This window comes from Nannospalax galili, unplaced genomic scaffold, assembly GCF_000622305.1.
Source record: "Nannospalax galili isolate Female #2095 unplaced genomic scaffold, S.galili_v1.0 scaffold139, whole genome shotgun sequence".
Classification (NCBI taxonomy): domain Eukaryota; kingdom Metazoa; phylum Chordata; class Mammalia; order Rodentia; family Spalacidae; genus Nannospalax; species Nannospalax galili.
Genome location: NW_008345884.1, coordinates 5,621,622 through 5,644,024, shown reverse-complemented (window position 1 = coordinate 5,644,024; position 22,403 = coordinate 5,621,622). Strand labels below are relative to the sequence as shown.

The 22,403-nt window shown below is 38.5% G+C and overlaps 1 protein-coding gene across 2 annotated transcripts in view; it reads left to right on the top strand.

Moving 5' to 3' along the window:
* The window catches only part of Ttc33 (tetratricopeptide repeat domain 33), a 72,480-nt gene that overhangs the window by 5,905 nt on the left and 44,172 nt on the right, over window positions 1-22,403 (top strand). The gene's annotated exons all lie outside the window — the stretch shown is intronic.

Below are 22,403 nucleotides of genomic sequence, written 5' to 3'. Positions count from 1 at the left end.
GTTAGGGATGGTTGTTAGCTGCCATGTGGGTGCTGGGATTCGAACCTGGGTCTTCTGCAAGAACAGCCAGTGCTTTTAACTGCTGAGCCATCTCTAGTCCCCAAATGTTTGTGTATTTCATAAACAACATCTTAATAATCTTCATACCCTCTTCCCCATTAGCATCCTCCCATGGCCTACCACCCTCCTACTGGATTTCATGCATTCTGTCATTTGTGTTAAGGCCTATCAAGTCAAGTTAGTGTCTCCCATAAGGGGTCTACTCAGCCTATCTAGAGTCACTCCCTTAAAGAAGATCAGTTCTTCCTCACTCAAAAGTAATCAGCTGCCAATAGTTACTCAGTAAAGACTGGGACCTGCTGCCCATTTCCCCAGTTCTATGCCATTTCAATTTGCATGGGTCTTGTGCATACTGACATCATTGCTATGGGTTCATATGAGCAAGGTCCCAGGAGCCTGTAAGACTCTGTTTGCATATGGTCATGCACCTCCTCCCCTGATTCTTACAATCTTTCTACTCCCTCTTGTGCAATGGTCCTGAGCCCTGGGTTGGTGAAGTTTAATACAGGAGCCCTATCCAAGGACCCACACTCTACAGACTCTTATTCTCTAAGCTTTGGCTATTTGTGGCCTTCTGTGATCTTTATTCTCTGTTGCATGAGGGAGCTTCATTGATGAGAGTTGAGACATGCATTAATATTCTCTACCCCATGTTTCATGAGCCTTAGGTGCAGAGGTTCCATTGTAGATGTGTCACTTATGGTTGGGCATTTTACAGACACTTAATCTCTGTGTGTGATAAGTTGTGGAACTCTCTAATAGTCTCTTTCTGTGGCAAAAGAAGCTTCTTTGATGCATGGTGACTGGCATACTTGTCTGTAAATATAAGGACTGATATTTAGCACATAGTAAGAAATTACATTTATCCAGAGATGTAACAGCCTTAGGTTACATCCTCTTTTTCTAAGATCTGTGACCTCTCTAGCCATGTGTATTTGGCTATGTTTACAGTACCACACATCAGTTCCCTCCCATTGAGTGGGCTTTAAGTTCAGATATGTAGCTGTTGATTACCCACAAGATTAAAGTGCTAATACTGCCCCAATATAGTTTACTGTTCTGGTCATTGTTGTGGTCATTAGGCCTTAAAGCTGGGGTCAGACCATCAATTGATGTTCTCCCTTAGTAGCTTGCATAGTAGTCTCCAAAACTGTGAGAGCTAGCCTTTAGGGAGATGGCTTCCAGGTCAGTTCCACCACAATTGCTCCAAGTCCTGTGTCTGAAGTATGTCCTGTCTTCAACAATAGGGTCTTACCTTCAAGTTCTGCGAGGCAATCAAGAACTGTGGCAATAGCCTGTGTAATTTTGCGAGTCTCTTGGACTACCCTGACCAACAACTCAAAGGGAGGTTTCTCCTGTCTGGTACTGTTTCTTGTATATAGACTTCAGCTATTACCATGTTCTCATGTAGAGATAGTGTATGTGTAATTTTTCAGTAGACTTTTGAATTAATATATTTCCCTCTGGTTTTTCGCACCAGCTAAGCATTATTTACCTCTCCTCTCTTTCTCCCTGTCTAACCTTCCCTTCTCCCTCCCCAGTTAAAGTACCCCCATTTTCTCATTTTGACCCTTGATCATACCTGTGTCCTATGGCCTCCCCTCTCCTAAGCTCCTTCCCTTTTACCCCCATGGTTCCTTATATAACCCTCTCTCTTCCTCTCCCATTTAAGTACCCCCATTTTACCTATCTTCCCCTTGGTAACACCTGTCTCCTTCTGTTCTTCTGTCTCAGGCTCCTTCTTTCCTTTTACCTCCCTAGTTACTTTCCATTTTTCTGGCTCCTGCAGTTATATCTGGATATATACTCACATATAAGGATTTGGTGCTAAGATCCACAAATGAGGCCATCCATATGTTGTTTGTTTTTCTGAGTCTGTTTTACTGTACTTAGTATAACAGTTTCTAGTTCCATCTATTTACCTGCAAATTTCATGATTTTGTCTTTTTTTTTGGTGTTTTTGAAACAGGGTCTCCCTGTAGCCCCATCTGGCCTGGAACTCACTGTGGAGACCAGGCTGGCCTTGAACTCACAGAGATCTACCTGCTTCTGCCTCTTGAGTGCTGGGACTAAAGGTGTGCACCACCATGCCTGGCCATTTTTTAGTTTTTTAAGCGTTCTCCACACAGCTTTCAATAGTGGTTGCATGAGTTTGCATTCTACCAGTAGTGAGTGAGCATTCCCCTTTCTCCACATCCTCTCCAGCGTTTGGTATCATTTGTTCTCTTGATCTTAGCCAGTCTGACTGGTATAATATGAAATCTTTTTTTAAAAATATATTTTATTTTTTATTTTATGTGTATGAGTGTATTTCCTACATGTGTGTAAATGCACCCATGGGGTGCAGTGCCCACGGGGGTCAGAAGAAGGTATTGAATCCCCTGGAACTGGAGTTACGGATGATTCTTTGCTGGGAATCAAACCCAGGTCCTCTGCAGAAGCTGTCAGTGCTCTTAACCACTGAACCATCTCTCCATCCCCAAGATGAAATCTTAAAGTGGTTTACATTTCCGTACTTACTAAAGATGTTGAATACTTTTAAGGTGTTTCTTAGCCATCTTTATTTCTTCTCTTGAGAACTCCCTGTTCAGATCTATAGCCCATCCTTTAATTGGGTCATTTGTTTTCTTGATTCTTTATTTTTTAAGTTCTTTAGGTATTCTGGATGTTAAACCTCTCTCAGATGTGTCACTGGTGAAAATTTTTTTCCCACTCCGTGGGTTTTCTCTTTACTTTCTTGGTTGTTTCTTTTGCTGTACAGAAGCTTTTTAGTTTAATGAGGTTCTACTTGTTGATTGTTGACCTTAATTCCTGAGCAACTGTTATCCAATTTAGAAAGTCCTTTCCTATACTTATCTTGCAGTGTACTGCCTATGCTTTCTTCTAACAGTTTTGAGTTTCAGGTTTCACATTGAGGTTGAGGTCTTTTTGATTCATTTGGAGTTGACTTTTGTGCAAGGTGAAAGACAAGGATTTAGTTTCATTCTTCTACAGATTGAGATCCAGTTTTCCCAGCACCATTTGTTGAAGATGCTGTCTTTCTTCCATTGTGTGTTCTTGGCACTTTTGTCAAATGTCAGGTGGCTGAAATTGCATGAACTGAGGTTTGGGTCTTCAATTATGTTCTTTCCATTGATCTGTGTATCTGTTTTTGTGCTAGTACCATTCTGTTTTTATGATTATAGCTCTGTAATGATTTGAGATCTGGTATGGCAACCCTCCAGCATTGCTCTTTGTGCTCAGGGTTGCTTTGGCTCTCTGGGATCTTCGGTCAAGTTTATTCCTAGTAATTTTATTTTATTTTATTTTATTTTTGATGCTGTTGTGAATGGGAGGGTTTCCACGTACTCTTTCTCTGATTGCTTTTTATTGGTTTGTAGAAAGGCTGCTGATTTTTGTAGACTGATTTTTGTATCCTGCCACTTTGCTGAAAGTTTTAATCATTTCTAGGAGTTTTCTGGTGGAATATTTGGGATCTCTTACGTGTAATATCATACATCATACTCCTTTAATTTCCTTCTCTTATTGCTCGAGTGTGAGTTTCAAGCATCATATTAAAAAGAATAGAGATAGTGGAAAGCCTTGTCTGATTCTCGTTTGTCTCCATTTAGAATGCCTTTGGTTGTGGGCTTGTTGTATATAGCTTTAATTATGTTGTTCCCTTCAGTCCAATTCCCTCTAGAACTTACAACATAAGTGCATGCTGAATTTTGTCAAAGGCCTTTTCTACATCTATTGACTGTGATTTTTTTGTCTTTGAGTCCATTTATATGGTTTATAATATATTGACTTAAGTATATTAAACCATCCTTACATCTCTAGAATAAAGCTGACTTGATTGTGGTGGTTGATCTTTTTGATGTGTGTCTGTATACAGTTTGCAAGTATTTTGTTTAAAATTTTTGCATCTATGCTCATTAAGGATATGGGTATATAATTTTCTTTTTTGGTTGTGTCTTCACCTGGTTTTGGTATTAGCGTGATGCTGGCTTCATAGGAGTTTGGGAGTTCTCCTTTTGTTTCTATCTTTTTGAATAATTAAGTAGTATTATTTGTAGATCTTTGAATGTCTGGTAGAATTCTGCTGGGACTCCATCTGGGCCTGGGCTGTTTTTTTTTAGATGGGAGGTTTTGTATTACTGCTTCAGTTTCCTTAATGTTATGTATCTGCTTAAGCTGTTGATCTCTTGATTTAGCTTTGGTGGTTCCCGTGAGTTTAGATATTCATCTATTTCTTTTAGGTTTTCAATAATAGAGTATAGGTTCTTAAAGAATTCCCTTATAATGTTCTGGATCTTTTTGGTGTCTGTTTTGATGTTTCCCCTTTCATCTCTGATTTTGTTGATTTTGATTTGCTCTTTCTTTCTTAGGGTTAACTGGGCTAAGGGTTTGTCCTCTTTATTTTTTCAAAGAACCAGCTCTTAGATTCATTGGTTCTTTGTATTGATTTCTTTGTTTCTATTTCATTTATTTCTGCTCTGATTTTTTGTTATTTCTTCTTGTCTGCTGGGTTTGGGTTTCATTTGTTGTTGCCCATCCAGAGTCTTGAGTTAATCCATTTATTTGTGCTCTTTCTGATTTTTTTAATGTAGGCACTTAGAGCTATAAACTTCCTTCTTTGGTCTGCTTTTAAAGTGTCCCAGAGGTTTTGTTGTGTTGTATTATCCTTTTTGTTTAGGTCTAGGAATACTTTTATCTCTTTCTTAATTTTTTCCATTCATCCATTCATCCAGTCAGGAGTGTGTTGTTTAATCTCCATGGGTTCATGTAGTTACTAGAACTTCTTTTCATGTTGGATTTTAAGCTTTATTGTGTTATGATCTGATAGAATGCATGGAATTATTTCAATTTTTTTTGTATTTGTTGAGGTTTGTTTTGTGCCCCAGAATGTTGTCAGTTTTAGAGAAACCTTAATGGGGTGCAGAATAGAAAGTGTATTCTTTGGTGCTTGGGTGGAATATTCAGTAGATGTCTGCTAGGTCCATTTGATGTATGGTATTGTTTAATTCCGATGTCTCTCTGTTTATTCTTTTTCCAGTTGACCTGTGTATTGTAGATAGATGGGTATTGAACGTCTCTACTCTTACTGAGTTGGGGTTAATGTGTGTTTTATAGTTTTGTAATAATGTTTTTATAAATTTGGGTGCACCAGAATTTGGTACATGTATGTTCATGATTGTAATGTTTTCTTGGTCAGTTGTTGCTTTGATCAGAATGAAGTAACCCACCTTATATCTTCTGATTAGTTGTTGTTTGAATTCTCTTTTCCAGATATTAGAATTGCAACCCCTCCCTATTTATTAGTGACATTTGCTTAGATGTTTTTTTTTCCATCTTTTCATCTTAAGGTAGTAACTATCCTTGAAGGTGAGATGAGTTTGTTGCAGACAACAAAAGTATGAATTTTGTTTTTTAATCCATTCAACTGGCCCTTGTCTTTTGACTGGGGAGTTGAGGCCTTTGATAGTTACAGATTGAAAGATAGGTATTGTTTATCCTCATTTTAATTTCTGTTTGCATTCTTGGTCTAATTTTGTGTTTCCACAATTATACTTTCATTTAGTTTCTTTGTGTTGCCTCTTGGGTGTGGTTGTTCCTTTTGTTAGTCCTTTGTTTTACTTTGAGTATTCTCTGAAGGGCTGGTTGGTGGACATGAATTCTTTCAGCTTATTTGTGTCATAGAAGAATTTTCTTTCCCCTTCAACTATAATAGACATTTTTGCTGGGCAACGTAATCTGGGTTGACATCTGTGGTCATACAGAACTGGGAATACTTTGGTCCAGGCTCTTCTGGCTTTCATAGTTTGCATTGAAAAGTCAGCTGTAATTCTGATGGGTTTTCCTTTATTTGATTTTTTTTTTTCTCTTGCAGCTTTCAGTATTCACTCTTTGTTCTGTACATTTAGTTTTTTTTACTATGATATGCCGTGGGAAGATTGTTTTTCTGGTTCTGTCTATATGGTGTTCTGTGTGCTGCTTGTATTTGTATGGATATGCCTTTCTTAATTTTGGGAAATTTTTTTTTTATAATTCTGTTAAAGATGTGGTCAGTATTATGTATATGAGATTCTTCTTCCTCTATGCCTTTGGTACATAAATTTGGTCTTTTCATGGTGTCCCACATTTCCTACATATTCCATTCCTTTTTTTAAAAATTTTCATATTATTTGCTTAAGCAGTCCAATTCTTCAACTTTATTGCCCAATCATTATATTCTGTTTTACATTTTATTCATTCTGTTGGTGAGGCTTTCTTCTGTTTCAAATTGACTAATTGAATTTTTTACTTTCTTCTTCATTTAAGCCTGAGTTTTCTTGAATATTTCTCTTTTGTGAATTTAGTCAGAAGTTTGTCCCTGTCTTTTAGTTTTTAAAGTTGTTTATATATTCTTTACATTTGTTGAATTCTTTGATCATGTTTATGATTGTTCTTTTAAATTCTGCGTCTTGGGTTACCTCTAGGTGGTTCTCATTATAGAATGCTTCTATAGGACTGGTGGTGTTTGGTGGGAATATGTTATTTCAATTTTTCTTCTTATTTGGTCTTTTTTGAGACACGGTCTCCCTGTAGACCCAGCTGGGCTGGAACTCACTATGGAGACCAGGATGGCCTCAGACTCAGAGAGAACCACCTACAATTGCCCCTCAAGTGCTGGGATTAAAGGCATGTGCCACTATGCCCTGCCCAGTTTTTCATACTATTTTTTGCTTTGTGGTTTTGGCATGTGGATTTCTTTTGTTGTTTGTGATTCTGATATGAAACTCAAGCCTTCCTTTGTTGAGTTGAAGTCTGATTCTGTTTGTATATTGATGTACCTTGGTTGCTTTCTGATTGTGTATGAAAAACTGGTTGGTCTAGGCTTCAGGTTCTGTCTTTAATTTTATATTAGAGGGACCAGATAGCTCCAGTCCAGCTACGCAGGAGCTCTCCAGGAGCCCGAAGTGGCCGTGATGACTTAGGACTATAGAAGTCTCACATAGATAGTGCCAAGGTCCAAGGAGCTATAACAGGAAGTGCTGGTCCTTACTGATCAGCAGGGAAACCTAGGCCCTGGAGCAGTGGGAGGGACTGCAGATGGCCCCTAAACAGAGGAATGGGCCTGGTGGGATTTGACCAGCTCATCCAGGAGGCTAAGTCAAACAAGTCAGGCAGTTTTCAGAGGTCTAGGCCCCTTTTAGCCTTCTGGAAAGTCTGGCAGTGGGGCAGTGGGAGGGACTGCAGATGGTCCCAAAACAGGGGGATGGGAACGATGTGATTTGGGAAGTTCATCTGGTGGAGGCCCAGTCAGACTGGAGTCAGGTGCTCTCAGGAATTTTGGAAAGATCTGGACCCATACTAGCCTGTAGGGAAGCTGTTTTTAGATTTTTAAGAAATGGAGAGCAGTTTGTATTTTTTGATTGTCTGTCTAATGGAATCAGGAACTGTATATTATATAAGGTCGTGTTTGAACTATCTGATCTCATTTTTTTTAAGTAAGATTTTTTTGTTTGTTTTTTTGAGACAGGATCTTCCTATAGCCCCAGCTGGACTGGAACTCACTATGTAGACCAGGCTGGCCTTGAACTCACAGAGATCCGCCTGCCTCTGCCTCTGCTGGGACTAAAGGCATGTACTACCATGTCCGGCGGTAAAATATTTTATAGTCGTCTGAAAAGTCCCATTTTCAAGGTGGATGAATGTAACATAGCTGTTAAGATTGTGTGTGTGTGTGTGTGTGTGTGTGTGTGTGTGTGTGCGTGCGTGCGTGTGTGCGTGTGTAATGTTGGCTTCACTATCATTTGTCTGGAGGTCCAAAAGCTAATGAAGTGTAAGAGTGCAGTGGTTGTAGAAGAGTTTCTCTTCCTGGGAACTTCCTTGTTAGGACCTTATGGCAGGCAAAGTAGGCATTTTCCCAACAGTTTTGAGGATATATACATTTTTAAAAAAATTTATTTAATAACCACATAATTAGTAGAAGCACTTCATTACAACAACATTGACATAGTCAATAACAGTTTCCAGAGCAAAGATGCATCTCTTTCAAAATTGGCTGAAAATTTCTAGGTTCCCAGTGTTGAATTAATACAGTTACACATTATTCTACTCAGTATAAACCCTAGAAGACATAAAATTGAATGAGGGTTTAACCTTTAAAAAAGATCTCCATTTCATTTTAGAATATAGTTTCATATAGAAAAACTCATTTTTAATGCAAATAACACTTAGATGTTTGCACATGTGTCTCTAATAGCTGTATATCTGGTTATTACTAGTCACAGTGGGTTACTTTCTGGGATCCTTGGCACCTGAGCATGGGTATAAATTCATCAGGTACATTTCAGTGGTAATGTTTTTCATATCTGCTAATTAACATGAAGCAAATTTTTATGCTTTTTCCTCAAATATAACTCATTTTTTAAATTTATTGATTTGTTTTGTGTATTTCATATAGAACATCCCAAATAACCTTATTCATCTTTATACCCACATCCCAAATGGCACCCTCTCATAGCCTCCCCCCACCCCTCCACTGGAGCCCATATACTCTGTCATCCCTGTGACTGTCCACTGTGATGTCAGTGCCCCCAGCTGTTCCCCAATGCTAGTCCATCCGCTGAGTCTAGTCAGCCTATCTAGAATCCCTTGTTTTAGGAAGATCAGCTCTTCCTCGTCTAGCAGCAGTCAGTTACCAACATTCCTTTAGATAAGATTGGGGTCTGCTGATCATTTTCCCGGTTCTATGTTGGGTTACTGTCTGAGAGTCTCTTGGCCCACCTTGGCCAACAATTGAAAAGAAGGTATCTCCTGTCTGGCATTGTTTCTTGTTACGTAGCCTTTAGCTGTACACATGGACTCAAAGAAATATACTGATCACTTTAATCTTTGGTTATAGTTTCCTTTTGGGTGTTTAAGACCATAGAGTTGGCCCAAACAAACCACTTTATTTTTACTTTTAAGGTCATTTGAGGATCTGTTCCTCAGGGGTCATAAGGGTTTTGGAGGAGCCCCTGGCTCCTTTTACCAGTTCCATCTATGTGAAGATAAGTCAAAGGTCATGCTCAGCCATGGCTGGCTTCACTTGGAAGCATGGAGGAAATGTTTCCTCTTTGTTGATCCTCCTCTTTGTAGACTGGACACTGGTTCAGGTCCATCTGGTAGGGTCTCCATGGCCTCTTGATCAAGAGGACAGGTGACTCACTGGTTACAGGACATTTTGAGAGATGCTCCACAGTTCCACCAGTCTGGTACTTTTAACTACCATGCTCTATGTAGATAAAGCTTGGACAAAAACCAAATGTTCTCAGATAAACCTTGACTAGACATGTATTTTGTTCCTTGAACTAGTTGTATGTATAATTTGACAGTAAGTTATTCGACTAATAGGGTTCCCTGTGGTTTTTTTAAAACTAGCTAAGAATTATTTATTTCTCTCACTGTCTAACTCTTCCACTATGATTTCTCCATTTAAAGTGCCCCCATTTTCCCCATTTCCCCCTTAATAATACCCTTATCCTATGATCCCACCTCTCTTGAGCTCCTTCTTTCCCTTTATCCCAAGTTTCTTTGTATTGCTCCCCCCATTAAAATAACCCCATTTATTATTTATTATTTTTATTTTATGTGTATGAATGTATTGCCTGCATGTAAGTGAGTGCATCCGTGTCATGCTATGCTGTGGAGGTCAGAGGTGACCCTCTGGCTTTGGATTCCCTTGGAACTGGAGTTAAGGATGGTTTGCAGCTGCCATATGGGTGCTGGGAATTGAACCCAGGTCCTCTGCAAGAGCAGTCAGTTCTCTTAACCCCTGAGCCATCTCTCCAGCCCCATAAAATAACCCCATTTTTATCCATATCTTCCTTAGCTGCACCCGTTTCTTCTGTTCTTCTCTCTTAGGTTCTTTTCCTTTATTGCCCTGGTTCCTTTTCATTATCCTGGTTCCTGTAGTTATGTTTGGATACATACACACTTACAAGGATTTGGTGTTAGGATCCACATTATGAGGGAGAACATATGTCATTTGTTTTTCTGAGTCTGTGTTACTTCATTTAGTATAACAGTTTCTAGTTCCATCCATTTACCTGCAAATTTCATGATTTCATCTTTTTTTACTGAGTAGAACGCAATCATATAAATAAACCACATTTTCATTATCCACTCATCAGTTGAGGAAAACTTAGATTTCTTCCATCTCTTAGCTATTGTGAAAAGAACAGCAACAAACATTGATATATAAGTGTCTTTGCAATAGGATGAGTTCTTTGGGTATATGACAAAGAGTGGTATAACTGGGTCAAATGGCAGGTTCATTTTTAGTTTTCTAAGCGTTCTCCACACGGCTTTCCATAGGGGTTAGAACAAGTTTGCAGTTCCGCCAGTAGTGGATGAGCATTCCCCTTTATCCACATGCTCTTCAATATTTGGTATCATTTGTTCTCTTGATCTTAGCCAGTCTGACTATTATGGTAAGATGAAATCTTAAAGTGGTTTTAATTTGCATTTCCCTAATTACTAATGATGTTGAACACCTTTTAAGGTGCTTCTTAGCCATTTTTATTTCTTTTTTTAAGAACTCTCTGTTAAGCGCCTTAGCTCATCTTTTAATTGGGTTACTTCCTTTGTTGATTCTTTGTTTTTTGAGTTCTTTATATATTCTGAATGTTAAACCTCTATCAGATGTGTTATTGGTGAAGATTTTCTCCCATTCTGTGGGTTTTCTCTTCACTTCCTTGGTTGCTTCTTTTTATGTACAGATGCTTTTTAGTTTAATGAGGTCCAGTTTGTTGATTCTTGACCTTATTTCTTGAGCAATTGCTGTCCGGTTTAGAAAATCCTTTTCTATACCTATATTTTGTAGGTTATTGCCAATGTTTTCTTCTAACAGTTTCAGAGTTTCAGGCTTCACATTGAGGTCTTTGATCCATTTGGAGTTGCCTTTTGTGCAAGGTGAAAGATAGTGGTTTAGTTTCGTTCTTCTACAGGTGGAGATCCAGTTTTTTCCAGTACCATTTACTGAACATGCTGTCTTTCCTCCAGTTCTTGGTCTCTTTGTCAAATATGAGGTGGCCGAAATTGCATGTACTCATATTTTGGGTCTTCAATTTTGTTCCATTGATCTATGGGTCTATTTTTGTGTCAGTAGTTTGGATTTTCAGTGATATTCCTTTGATCTATGTGTCTGTTTTTGCACCAGTACCATGCTGTTTTTATGATTATGGCTCTGTAATATACTTTGAGATCTGGTATAGTAGTCCCCCCAGCATTGCTCTTTGTTCTCAGGGTTGCTTTGGCTATCCGGGGTCTTTCGTGCCTCCATAAGAACTCAAGGAAGAAATTTTCTAATTCTGTGAAGACACTAGGAGATGGAAGAACCTCCCATGTTCATGGATTGGAAGAATAATATTGCTAAAAGGTCCTTCCATCTTCTGATGTCTTCCTCAATCTCTTTCTTTAAAATTTTCAATGTAGAAATCTTTAATGTCTTTGGTCATGTTTAGTCTGAGATATTTTATTTGTTTATTTTTTTTTTTTTTGAGGCTATTGTGAAAGGGAGTGTTTCCATGTACTCTTTCTGTGATTGCTTGTTATTGGTATATAGAAAGGCTACAGACTTTTGTGGATTGGTTTTGTAACCTGCCACTTTACTGGACGTGTTAATCATTTCTAGGAGTTTTCTGGTGGAATTTTTGTTGTCTCTTAGAAATATCATTTTCAGAAAGGGATAATTTGATCTCTTCCAATTAATACTCTTTTAATTTCCTTCTTTGTCTTATTGCTCTTTTAAGAGTTTCAAGCACTGTGTTAAAAAGGAATGGAGATAGTGGACAGCCTTGTCTGGTTCCTGAGTTTAATGGGATGCTTCCAGTTTTTCTCCATTTGGAATGATATTGACTGTGGGTTTGTTGTATATGGATTTAATTATGTTGAGGTATGTTCCCTCCAGTCCCTCTAACAGTTTGAACATAACTGCATGTTGAATTTTTCAAAGGCCTTCTCTGCATCAATTTAGATAACCATGTGGTTCTTGTTTTTGAGTTCATTTATATAATTTATGACGTTTATTGACGTATGTATATTGAACCATCCCTGCATCTCTGGAATAAAGCCTACTTGGTCATGGTGGATGATCTTTTGATGTGTGTTTGTATGCTGCTTGCAAGTATTTTGTTGAGAATTTTTGCATCTATGTTCATTAAGGATATTGGGCTGTAGTTTTCTTTTTTGTTGTATCTTTATCTGGTTTTGGTATTAGAGTGATACTAGCTTCATGGAAGCAATTTGGAAGTTATCCCTCCATTTTTATCTTTTTGAATAAATTAAGTAGTACTGGATATAGATCATCTTTAAATGTCTGATAGAATTGTGCTCTAAATCCATCTAGTCCTGGGCTTTTTTTTTAGTTGGGAGGTTTTGTATTACTGTTTCAATTTCCTTATATGCTATGGGTCTGTTTAAGCTGTTGATCTCTTCTTGGTTTAGTTTTGGTGGTTCCCATTTCTTTTAGGTTTACAAATTTAGTAGTGTATGGGTTTTTTAAGTATTCCTTTATAATGTTCTGGATATTTTTGGTGTATGTTGTGATGTTTCCCCTTTCATCTCTGATTTTGTTGATTTGGAGGTGCTCTTTCTTTTGATTAACTGGGCTAAGGGTCTGTCAATCTTGTTTATCTTTTCAAAAAACCAGCTCTTGGATTCATTGATTCTTTGTATTGTTTAGTTTCTATTTCACTAATTTCTGCTCTGATTTTTATTACTTCTTTTTTGGTGGGTTTGGGTTTCATTTGTTGTTAATTTTTAAGCGTCTTCAGTTGCAATGTTAAGTCATTTATTTTTGTTCTTTCTGATTTTTTTAATGTAGGCACTTAAAGCTATAAACTTCCCTCTATGGACTGTTTTCAACGTGTCCTAGATGTTTTGTTGTGTTTTATTGTCCTTTTCATTTAGTTCCAAGACTAATTTTCTCTCTTAATTTCTCCTTTGACCCATTCATCATTCAGTAATGTGTTGTTTAATCTCCATGTGTTCATGTAGTTACTAGAATTTCTTCGGTTGTTGATTTTAGGCTTTATTGAATTGTGGTCTGATAGAATGCATGGAATTATTTCAATCTTTTTGTATTTGTTGAGGCTTGTTTTGTGCCCCAGTACATGGTCGCTTTTGGAGAAAGTTCCGTGGGGAGCTGAATAGAAAGTATATTCTTTGTTGCTTGGGTGGAATATTCTGTAGATGTCTGTTAGGCCCATTTAATGTATGGTCTTGTTTAACTCAGCTATTTCTATGTTAATTCTCTGTTCTGTTGACCTATCTAATGGAGACAATGGGGTATTGAAGTCCCCTACTATTAGTGAGTTGGGATTAATCTGGATCTTAACAGTTCTGTCGTACTGTTTTTATGAAGTTGGGTGCACCAGAGTTTGGTGAATATATATTCATGATTGTAATATCTTCTTGGTGAATTATTTCTTTGATCAGGATGAAGTGGCCCTCTTCGTTTTCTGATTAGTTTTATTTTGAAGTGTATTTTGTCAGATATTAGAACTGAAAATCCTACTTCTTAACCATTAGCTTGGAATATTTTTTTCCATCCTTTCACCTTAAGGTAGTACCTACCCTTGAAAGTGAGATGGGTTTCTTGCAGACAACCAAAAGATGGTTTTGTTTCTTAATCCATTTAACTAGTCTGTGTCTTTTGACTGGGGAGTTCACTTTTTTGATATTTAAAGTTACTAATATATTTAGATATTTAAAAGTTACTAAGATGTGTATTGATTCCTGTCATTTTGATTTCTGTTCTCATTCTTGGTGTAACTGCGTTTCTACAGTTATACCTTCATTAAGTTTCTTTCTGTTACCCCTTGGGTTATAGTCATTCCTTTCTTCAGCTCTTTGTATTGCTCCAAGAACTCTCTGAAGGGCTGGATTTGTGGTCATGAATTCTTTTAGCCCATTTATGTCATAGAAGATTCTTTTCTTTTGCCTTCAACTATAATAGACATTTTGGTGGGTAAAGTAATCTGGGTTGGCATCTGTGGTCATTTGGAACTGGGAATACTTTGGTCCAGACTCTTCTGGCTTTCATAGTTTGCATTGAAAAGTCAGCTGTAATTCTGATGGATTTTCCTTTATATGTGATTTGTTTCTCTTTTGCAGCGTTCAGTAGTCTCTCTTTGTTCTGTACATTTAGTGTTTTTTCTGTGATGTGCTGTGGAGAGTTTCTTTTCTGGTCCTGTCTATGTGGTGTTCTATGTGCTTCTTGTATTTGTGTTTTATATGTCTTTAATTTTGTGAAATTTTCTTCTACAACCCTGTTGAAGATCTGGGTCATACCATTATCTTGAGAGTCTTCTTTCTCTATGCTTGTGATGTATAAGTTTGGTCTTTTTATGGTGTCACACAATTCCTGCATATTCTCTTCTTATGTTTTCTTATATTTTCATAATCTTTGCTTGAGTGGTCTAATTCATCCACTTTATCTTCCAGTCTTGATATTCTGTTTTTCATTTCATTCATCCTATTGGTGAGGCTTTCTTATGTTGTTTCTAATTGGCTTATTGAGTATTTCACTTCCTCTTTCATTTCAGCCTGAGTAATCTTTTTTTTTTATCTTTTTGAGACAGGATCTCCCTGTAGCCCCAGCTGGCCTCGAACTCACTTTGTAAACCAGGCTGGCCTCGAACTCAGAGATCCACCTGCCTCTGCTTCCGAGTGCTGGGATTAAAGGCATGCGCCACCGCACTGGGCCCGAGTATTCTTCAGTATTTCTAAGTCTTTTGAATTCATTCAGAAATTTATCCCTATCTTCTTTCAGTTCTGTGATTTCTTTGTGTGTTCTTTAAATTCACTGAATTCTTTTATCATGTTTATAATTGTTCTTTTGAATTCTATGTCGTGTGTTATCCCTAGGGGATTCTCATGGTACTCCTCTACAGGATTGTTGGTACTTGGTGGAGATATAGTATTTGGGTTTTTCATATTATTATTTTTTCACTGTGACTTTGACATGTGGATTTCTTTTGCAGTTTCTGATTCTAGTATGAGACTGAAGCCTTCCTTTATTGAGTTTAGGTCTGCTTCTGTTTGTAAGCTTTATGTGCCTTTGTGGTTTACTTGTTGGGCATGAAAAGCTGGTTGGTCTAGGCTTCAGGATCTTCCTTTTGATTTTATAATGGTGGGGCCAGATGGCTTTCATCCTGCTGCTCAGGAATTCCCCACAGAGGCCCAGTTTGGATGAGGATCAGATGCTCTCAGACTTTCTCCTGAGGTCTGGTTCCCTCTGGTCTGCAGGCACAGTACAATATGGGAGGATTCAGGTAAAAATAGGATTCAGGACTCTTGGGCAGTCAGGGAAGGGGGCCAGCCTCAGGAATCCAGAGCAAGCAGGGAAGGAGGCTGGTTTCTGGAATCCAGGTTGGGTGTGGAACAGCTAGGGATGAAGGCGGGTCCCAGGTGTGCAAAGGCCGGGTAGGGGAGGGAACAGGCCCTGAGTACTCCTGGGGACCAGATCAAGGTATTGGGTTGTTCTGGGCGCAAAGGATCAGGAAGCAATGGTGTGTCTGGCAGTCCAGAGGTCTGGGGTGCCAAGAGAAGAAATGGACCAGTGCTAGGAAGAGAGACAGGGTCAAGGAGCTGGGAGGGGTGAATGAGGCTGTTCAAGGATGATATATACATTTTAAAAAATTGATGCTTAGTTGTCAGTTTCCATTTACCTTTTTTTTTTTAATTCTTGAGACAGGGTCTTGCTGTGTAGCCAAGGTTGGGCTCAAACTCAGTCATCCTGTCTCATCCATCAAAGTTCTGGGATCACAGATGTGTGCCGCTATTCTTGACTGCCATTTATTTTTACATACTTTGTACATGTGGTGTGGTGCATAGGAATTTGATAACAGCCGCCTTTATTAATAGCCTTTCCTTAAGCAAGCTCTAAAAAAAATCTATTTTGATTTGTTTATTTTTATTTTATCCATATGAGTGTTTTGTTTGCATGTATGTCTATGCATCATGTGCCTGCAATGACCTCAGAGGCTAAAAGAGGTCATGGAACCCCTGGAACTAGAGTTATAGACAAGTTGTTTGCTGCCATTCAGGTGCTGGGAATTGAACCCTGGTTCTCTGCAAGAGCAACTGAGCCATCTTGCCAGCACCCCCCAGTCCCCTTAGTTAGCTCTTACACATACCCAGCATACCCAACTTTCTCATACATTTCTTGTATGTACCTGTTTCTTCTTTTTTCTTTTCTCCATTTCTTACTTTTTTTTTTTCTTTTTCTCCCATTTCTTTGCTTAGATCTTTACTTGGGATTGAAAAATTACAATCTATAAGTTAGTGGGGAAAAGACAAATTTTTTTATAGATTGTGTTGAGAAAACAGGGCTAGAAGAAAATACAAGTATGTCTTTATTGATAATACCACATAAGAGCTGGGTTCTTGAACAATTTAAAGTCTAATTAGAAGGAAGATTATCTTTTTCTTTTTTAGGCAAGGTCTCATATAGTTCAGTTTGGCCTTGAACTCCTGATCCTCCTACCTTTACCTTCTAGTGCTGGGATTACAGGTGTGAGCTACCACTTCTAGTTTTATGTGGTATTGGGAATCAAACCTAGGTCTTTGTGTGTGCTAGGTAAATACTTTCCAACTGAGCTACAGCCTCAGCCCACTGTGTAAAGTCTTCCATACAGTTAATGGAAGAAACCTAGAATGGAAAAGATTCTTTTTTTTTGTTTCTATTTCTGCTTCCTAAGTGCTGGTTTCATAGGCATGTGCCACCATGCCTGTTTTAACATTTTTACTTTGAAAAAAGTTTTAAAATGTATTTAGGGTGAAAAGTAATTTCAGCTCTGCAGTGTCTCTGTCTAGACTCAACTGTTTTTTTTTTTTTTTTAAATAGGCTCTATTAAGTACACATAATAATGAGTTTCAATGTGACCCTTCCTAAATGTGCATGATGTGTTTGACTGTCTTTACCTCCTGTTACCATTCTTTTCTCTCCCCTTACTTCTGCCGACCTTTTCTCCCCCTCCTCCTCCTCCTCCTCTTCCTCTTCCACATAATACCTCCTTCCTCCACTCCCCCCTCCCCCCCAGTGAAATGGTTACTCACAGGCGTGTGAATGAGAGGTATATTGACAGGTACATTAGGGGATATACTACTGAAGAAAATGCCTCTCCCTTCCCAAGCAGCCCCAGTTTTCTCTTGCAGCACTTTGCAAAGTTCTGCCTTAGAAGAAAAACAATTGTAAGTTTTTCACATTCATGGAATAAATTTTTTGAACATCCTAAAACATCTTTAAGAAGTTCTGTAAACTCCTGCTAACAGTTCATTAGTGTTGTTGTCTTACCCTTTCTCTAGACCATTGGTGTAAGGAGGGAAGACTATTAAGTTACTGGAAGGGTATTCCCTCAGGATCTTCTGTGGTAGAGGAGAGATACCAGCTTTATAGGTGAACAGCGTAACTGTACTTTTCTGCCTTCGTAGTAAAACACTGAGTAGTCATGTCACTAAAATCAGATAGGTTAGATGCTTTGTTTTGAATAGAGAGCACTGTGAAATGATGTCCCTGTCCCCCTGATGTTTAGTATTTGCTTCGTTGTAATGTATACAGAGCTTTGGAAAATAAACAGAATTAAGGGAATCGAGTAAAATTGAGTTGTTTGTTTCCTCACAGCTAAACAAAGATAGAAATAATAGTTTAAAAATACCTAAAAGAGTATTAAAGTTGATTGAAAATAATGTAAGGAGTAGCAGTGAAACTTAAAGTGAAAACAGCTCAGCCTCCCTGTCCATCAGCACTGACAGTTTGCAGTACCTTAACCACACATACAGACCTTGCTTCTTTCTCTCAACAGGGTGTGTGTGTGTGTGTGTGTGTGTGTGTGTGTGTGTGTATACACATATATGTGGGACTGTGCATGGGGGCCAGACTGAATTCAGGCCCCCTTGCAACACATGATTCTCATGTGACTCTGAGGACTCTGTCTGGGGAGCTCTTTCTCCCCTTTTCTGATGTGTTTCTCTGTCCTTGCTAAGCTCTCTGCTCCTTTCTGGTAGTCCATCTACACCAGCAGTCTGAGCTCCCTCTCTCTCTAGCACATCATTTTGCTGTGTTTTCTTGGGCGTTTCTTCTTTTTTGAAGTTACCTACATGTTTATTAGATAACTTGTTTATATGTCCTTGTGATTTTTTTCTGTTGTTTTTTGAACTCTTAATATTTTGTTATTGAGCATGTAGAGGGTTATCTAAATACATTAATATGATCTAGTCCAAATGAGCTACTGTCATCCCTTCACCAGAGGTGGCTTAGTTCTCTAGCGTCAGTCCCATTTCATAGCTACTCTTAGATTTTCCCCTTATAGTTGTTATGATTCTTTGTAATGGAAGACTGGCTTACTTCCTTGTCCAACCTCAAGTAGTTTTGGTGCCTTTAAGAGGGGCTATTGCATATAATGGTTAAGAGTATAGTTTTCTTTTTGTTTTTTTTTTTTTTTTTTTGAAACAGGGTTTTCCTGTAGCCCCAGCTGGCCTGGAACTTGCTATGTAGACCAGGTTGGCCTTGAACTCACAGAGATCCATCTGCCTCTGCCTCTGCCTCCTGAGTACTGGGATCAAAGGCAAGCACCATCATGCTCAGCTTATATTAGATATTCTATTTTAGGATATTATATGTTACTGGTAAAATTATGTAGTGTAAACTTTTTAGAAGTTATTTTCTTCAAATATTTGTTTCTTGACTTACTGCTAACTAGGATTTACCTTCTTAAGTTAGCATAGCAGTGTAGCTCCCACCATTCCTAAGCTGGTATAGTTTCATCCACTAGATGGTGATATTTAATCACATAACAAAGTAGTCTAAGTTTTGTTATTATAAAATCAGTGTATATGTGTGTGAAGCCCAAATGTAATTAGAATTTGCCACGAATGTTATCTTGAAAAGTATAATGAGCAATGTAAACTTGAGTGTGTTCTACTGTGTAACACATATCCTCTGATTTCTAGCATCATTGTATTTATCAGTGATTTTCCCTCATCTGCAGACTGAAATGGATTCAGTCAGTGCAGCGTGCCTTTATTTTCTTACTGTCCTACCCTTCAACCCTATTGTCTGTGTAGCGTTTGTCTTCATTGGGACGTGATGAAGTTCCAGGCTTGTCATGAAAGGACCACTCCTCTACTTGTCACTGGACCCCAGGAACATTTGATACTGTCTACGTGTGTAGGAACAGTTTTATTTTCTCTGGGAAAGAAATCTTGGGGAGCTCCAGCAGAACCGCCATATGATTAATCTCATTAATAAAATAAGAAAGGACAGAAATAGAAGCTTGAACACGAATGGACTCAAGCTGAGGCCTGAGGACAATTTATTAGCATTTAAAAGGACCCTTGGTCTGACCCCCTGCCTGGAAGAGGGGAGAACAGAGAAGAGAAGGAACCAAAGCCATGTTGCTTGAGATTAGGCAGCATGGAGGTCAGCCACCTGACGGAGACAGCATACAACTGGGAAGGGAAGCTTTAGAAAAAGAGTAATGAAGCCCAAAAAGCGAGCTAAGGACTTTAAAAGCTTGTTGAGAATCTGGCTGGCATATAAACAAAAACAAAAAACAAATGAAAAAAACCCTAGAGAAGAAAAAGAAATCGTTAAGTCTTTTAGTGTCAGGTCTCAGAAGGTGGCAGACCCAGCCGTACTTCAAGGCAGCTCTGCTCATGGGACTGCCTCAGGGAATGGGGATTCTGGGAAGGAAAAGCTCATTATTTTAAGGTGAAGCTGCCTTCCTAAGGGTGTTCCCTAGCCATGTCCCTGACCTACCCCACTGGGTTAACCCTTAAGGAAAGAGACAAGGGCGTGTCTCTACCCAGAGGTTGATTCCATTCTTTACACATTGTTCCTAAATTTATCCTGGGCAGCTTTGTGTCATCTGTGCCTCCCTTTGTCCCCTCCTCTAAAATACTGGTGTACCTTGGGAACAAATGGTACCTGACTATATATGTTTTACCAGTTCTTGGCTCCCTTTTACTACAAACTCATTGTCCTGATGTATTATCCTCTCTGATCATTCAGAATCTATTCCCCTTAATCCAGTGACACCACTTTTGAAAAGGTTGTCATTAGTTCACTGTTCTCACTCAACATAGTTGACCACTGATTTCCTAACATTCGTTCTCATCTGCACCCTCACAAGGTCATACTTTTCATGTCTCAAAATCCACACCTTTTAAATTTGTGCCTACTCCTTTTCTTTTGAGTATTTTACAAATACTGACCAGCTATATTTAGACAGTACTTCTTTTCTTTTCCCCTCCTTCTTCCTATTCCTTCTTCCTCTTCCTTCTCTTCATTTCTTTATCTATTTTTGAGACAGTGTCTCATGTTGCCATACTGGCCTTATTTATTATATAGCCAAGCCTGGCTTGAACTCTTGATCCTTCTGCCACCACGTCTTGAGACCTGGGATTACATGTGTCACCATGCTTGACTATTGTTTTCTTTTCTTGAAAATGTTGGGGCCTGGAGAGATGACTCAGTGGTTAAGAGCAGAGGACCTGGGTTCAATTCCCAGCATCCACATGGTGGCTAACAACCATCTATAATCCAGTTCCAGGGGATCTAACACCCTCTTCTGACCTCTGTGGGCGTTATATGATATTGGTGCATTTACATCCATGCAGGTAATACAATACACATAAAATAAAAATAATAAATAAAATATTTAAAAAAGAAAGTATATAGTTTCATTTAGTACCCTTTCTGTATTAGTGACTACCAAATATATGCCTCAGTGCTGTCCTCTCTTCTGAACTCCAGTCTTTTAAATCTCTTTGTATCCACTTGGTACAAATATCAAATTTAACAAAACAGAACACCCAAGTTTTGGCCAAACATCTGCTGCTTTCCCATGTAGGTGAAAGATACTGCTGTTTTTCCCAATTACTTAATCATGAGTCAGCTCTGTTGGCTTACTCATTATTTTAGAGCTAACTGCCCCACTTGCTTTCAGCTCACTGTCTGCCTGATAGCTCACTCTGTTCTTGTGGCCATAAATTCTTGCCTGCTAGTATTGTAATAGATTAGTGAGTCCCCTTATGTAATGCTGTAAAGCCATCACACCTTGACATTGGCCAGATGAGACCAACCTGAGGTTCTGGAGAGTGTGGGTAGGTTAAGCCATGGAACAGGTTTTGACTTGTGGGACAGCAGGGTATGGGGAAGAGCTTGCAGATATCCCCGTCTCCATCGTGGATTGCTTCCAAGGCACGGTGATTTCTTAGATATTTCTGAAGAAATTTCACAACATCAGCAGTCATCTGGGTTTGTTTGTAGAGCTGTTGGTAGCTTCTGGTGGGTCTTTGTTTAGCCCCCCCTCCCTGCCATCTGTCTTCTTTTTCCCCCTTACTCATGCTTACCTGAGATTCCGAGTAAAGTTAGCTAACCTCAGGCTCTGTTTCCAGTGACCAGATGGGCCTCATCCTAGGTTGCTTTCATTTCACTCCTTGTGCCCAGTCTCCGTTTTCTTTTTCTTTTTTTAAATTTGTTTTTATTTTATTTATTTATTTTTGGGTAACAGATTTATTGAAATATAAATCACATTATATATACATATATATATATAATTCACATATATAAAGTGTACAATTCCATGATTTTCAATATGCTTACAATTGTGAACCAAAACTATAAGTAATTTTAGAACCTTTTTATCCTTTAAAAAGAAACCTTACACCTTTTAACTACTATCCCTTGTGGTGGTTTGAATAAGAAATGTTCTCCATAGCCTCATGGGTTTAAGCATTTGGTCTCCAATTGGTGGCACCATTTGGAGAGCGTAGTGAAGTTTGGGGTATTGGAGACTTGCTGAAGGAAGTACATCCCGGGGTTGGGGGGTGGTGTAGGGGGTGGTGAGATTTTATAGCTTGGCTCTTGATTTCATTTTCTGCCTCCTGTGTGTGAACAGGATGTGATTGGCTCTGTCACATTTCTGCAACTATGCCTTCCTCATCATGATGGACTGTGTCTCTTCCGAAACTGTAAACCCAAACAAACATTCTCTTCCCATAAATAACAAAGTTGAACAAACCATGCGAAGAGTAATCTGTTGCTATTTTTTTTTCCATTTTTTTTTCCAGACTTACAGAGAAGTTGCAAAAATGGTACAGAGGACTCCGTGTACACTTTAGACATGTTTACCAGTTTGAACATTTTTTTTCTTTTAATTAAAATTTTTTTTTTTTAATTTGACTTTTCACTTTTTTAAAAATTATTTATTTAATAACTATGCTCAGATGCCAAGGAACTCAGAAAGTAACCGACTGTGACTAGTAATAATCAGATATATAGAGATTAGAAACGCATGTGCAAACATCTTAATGTCAATTACATT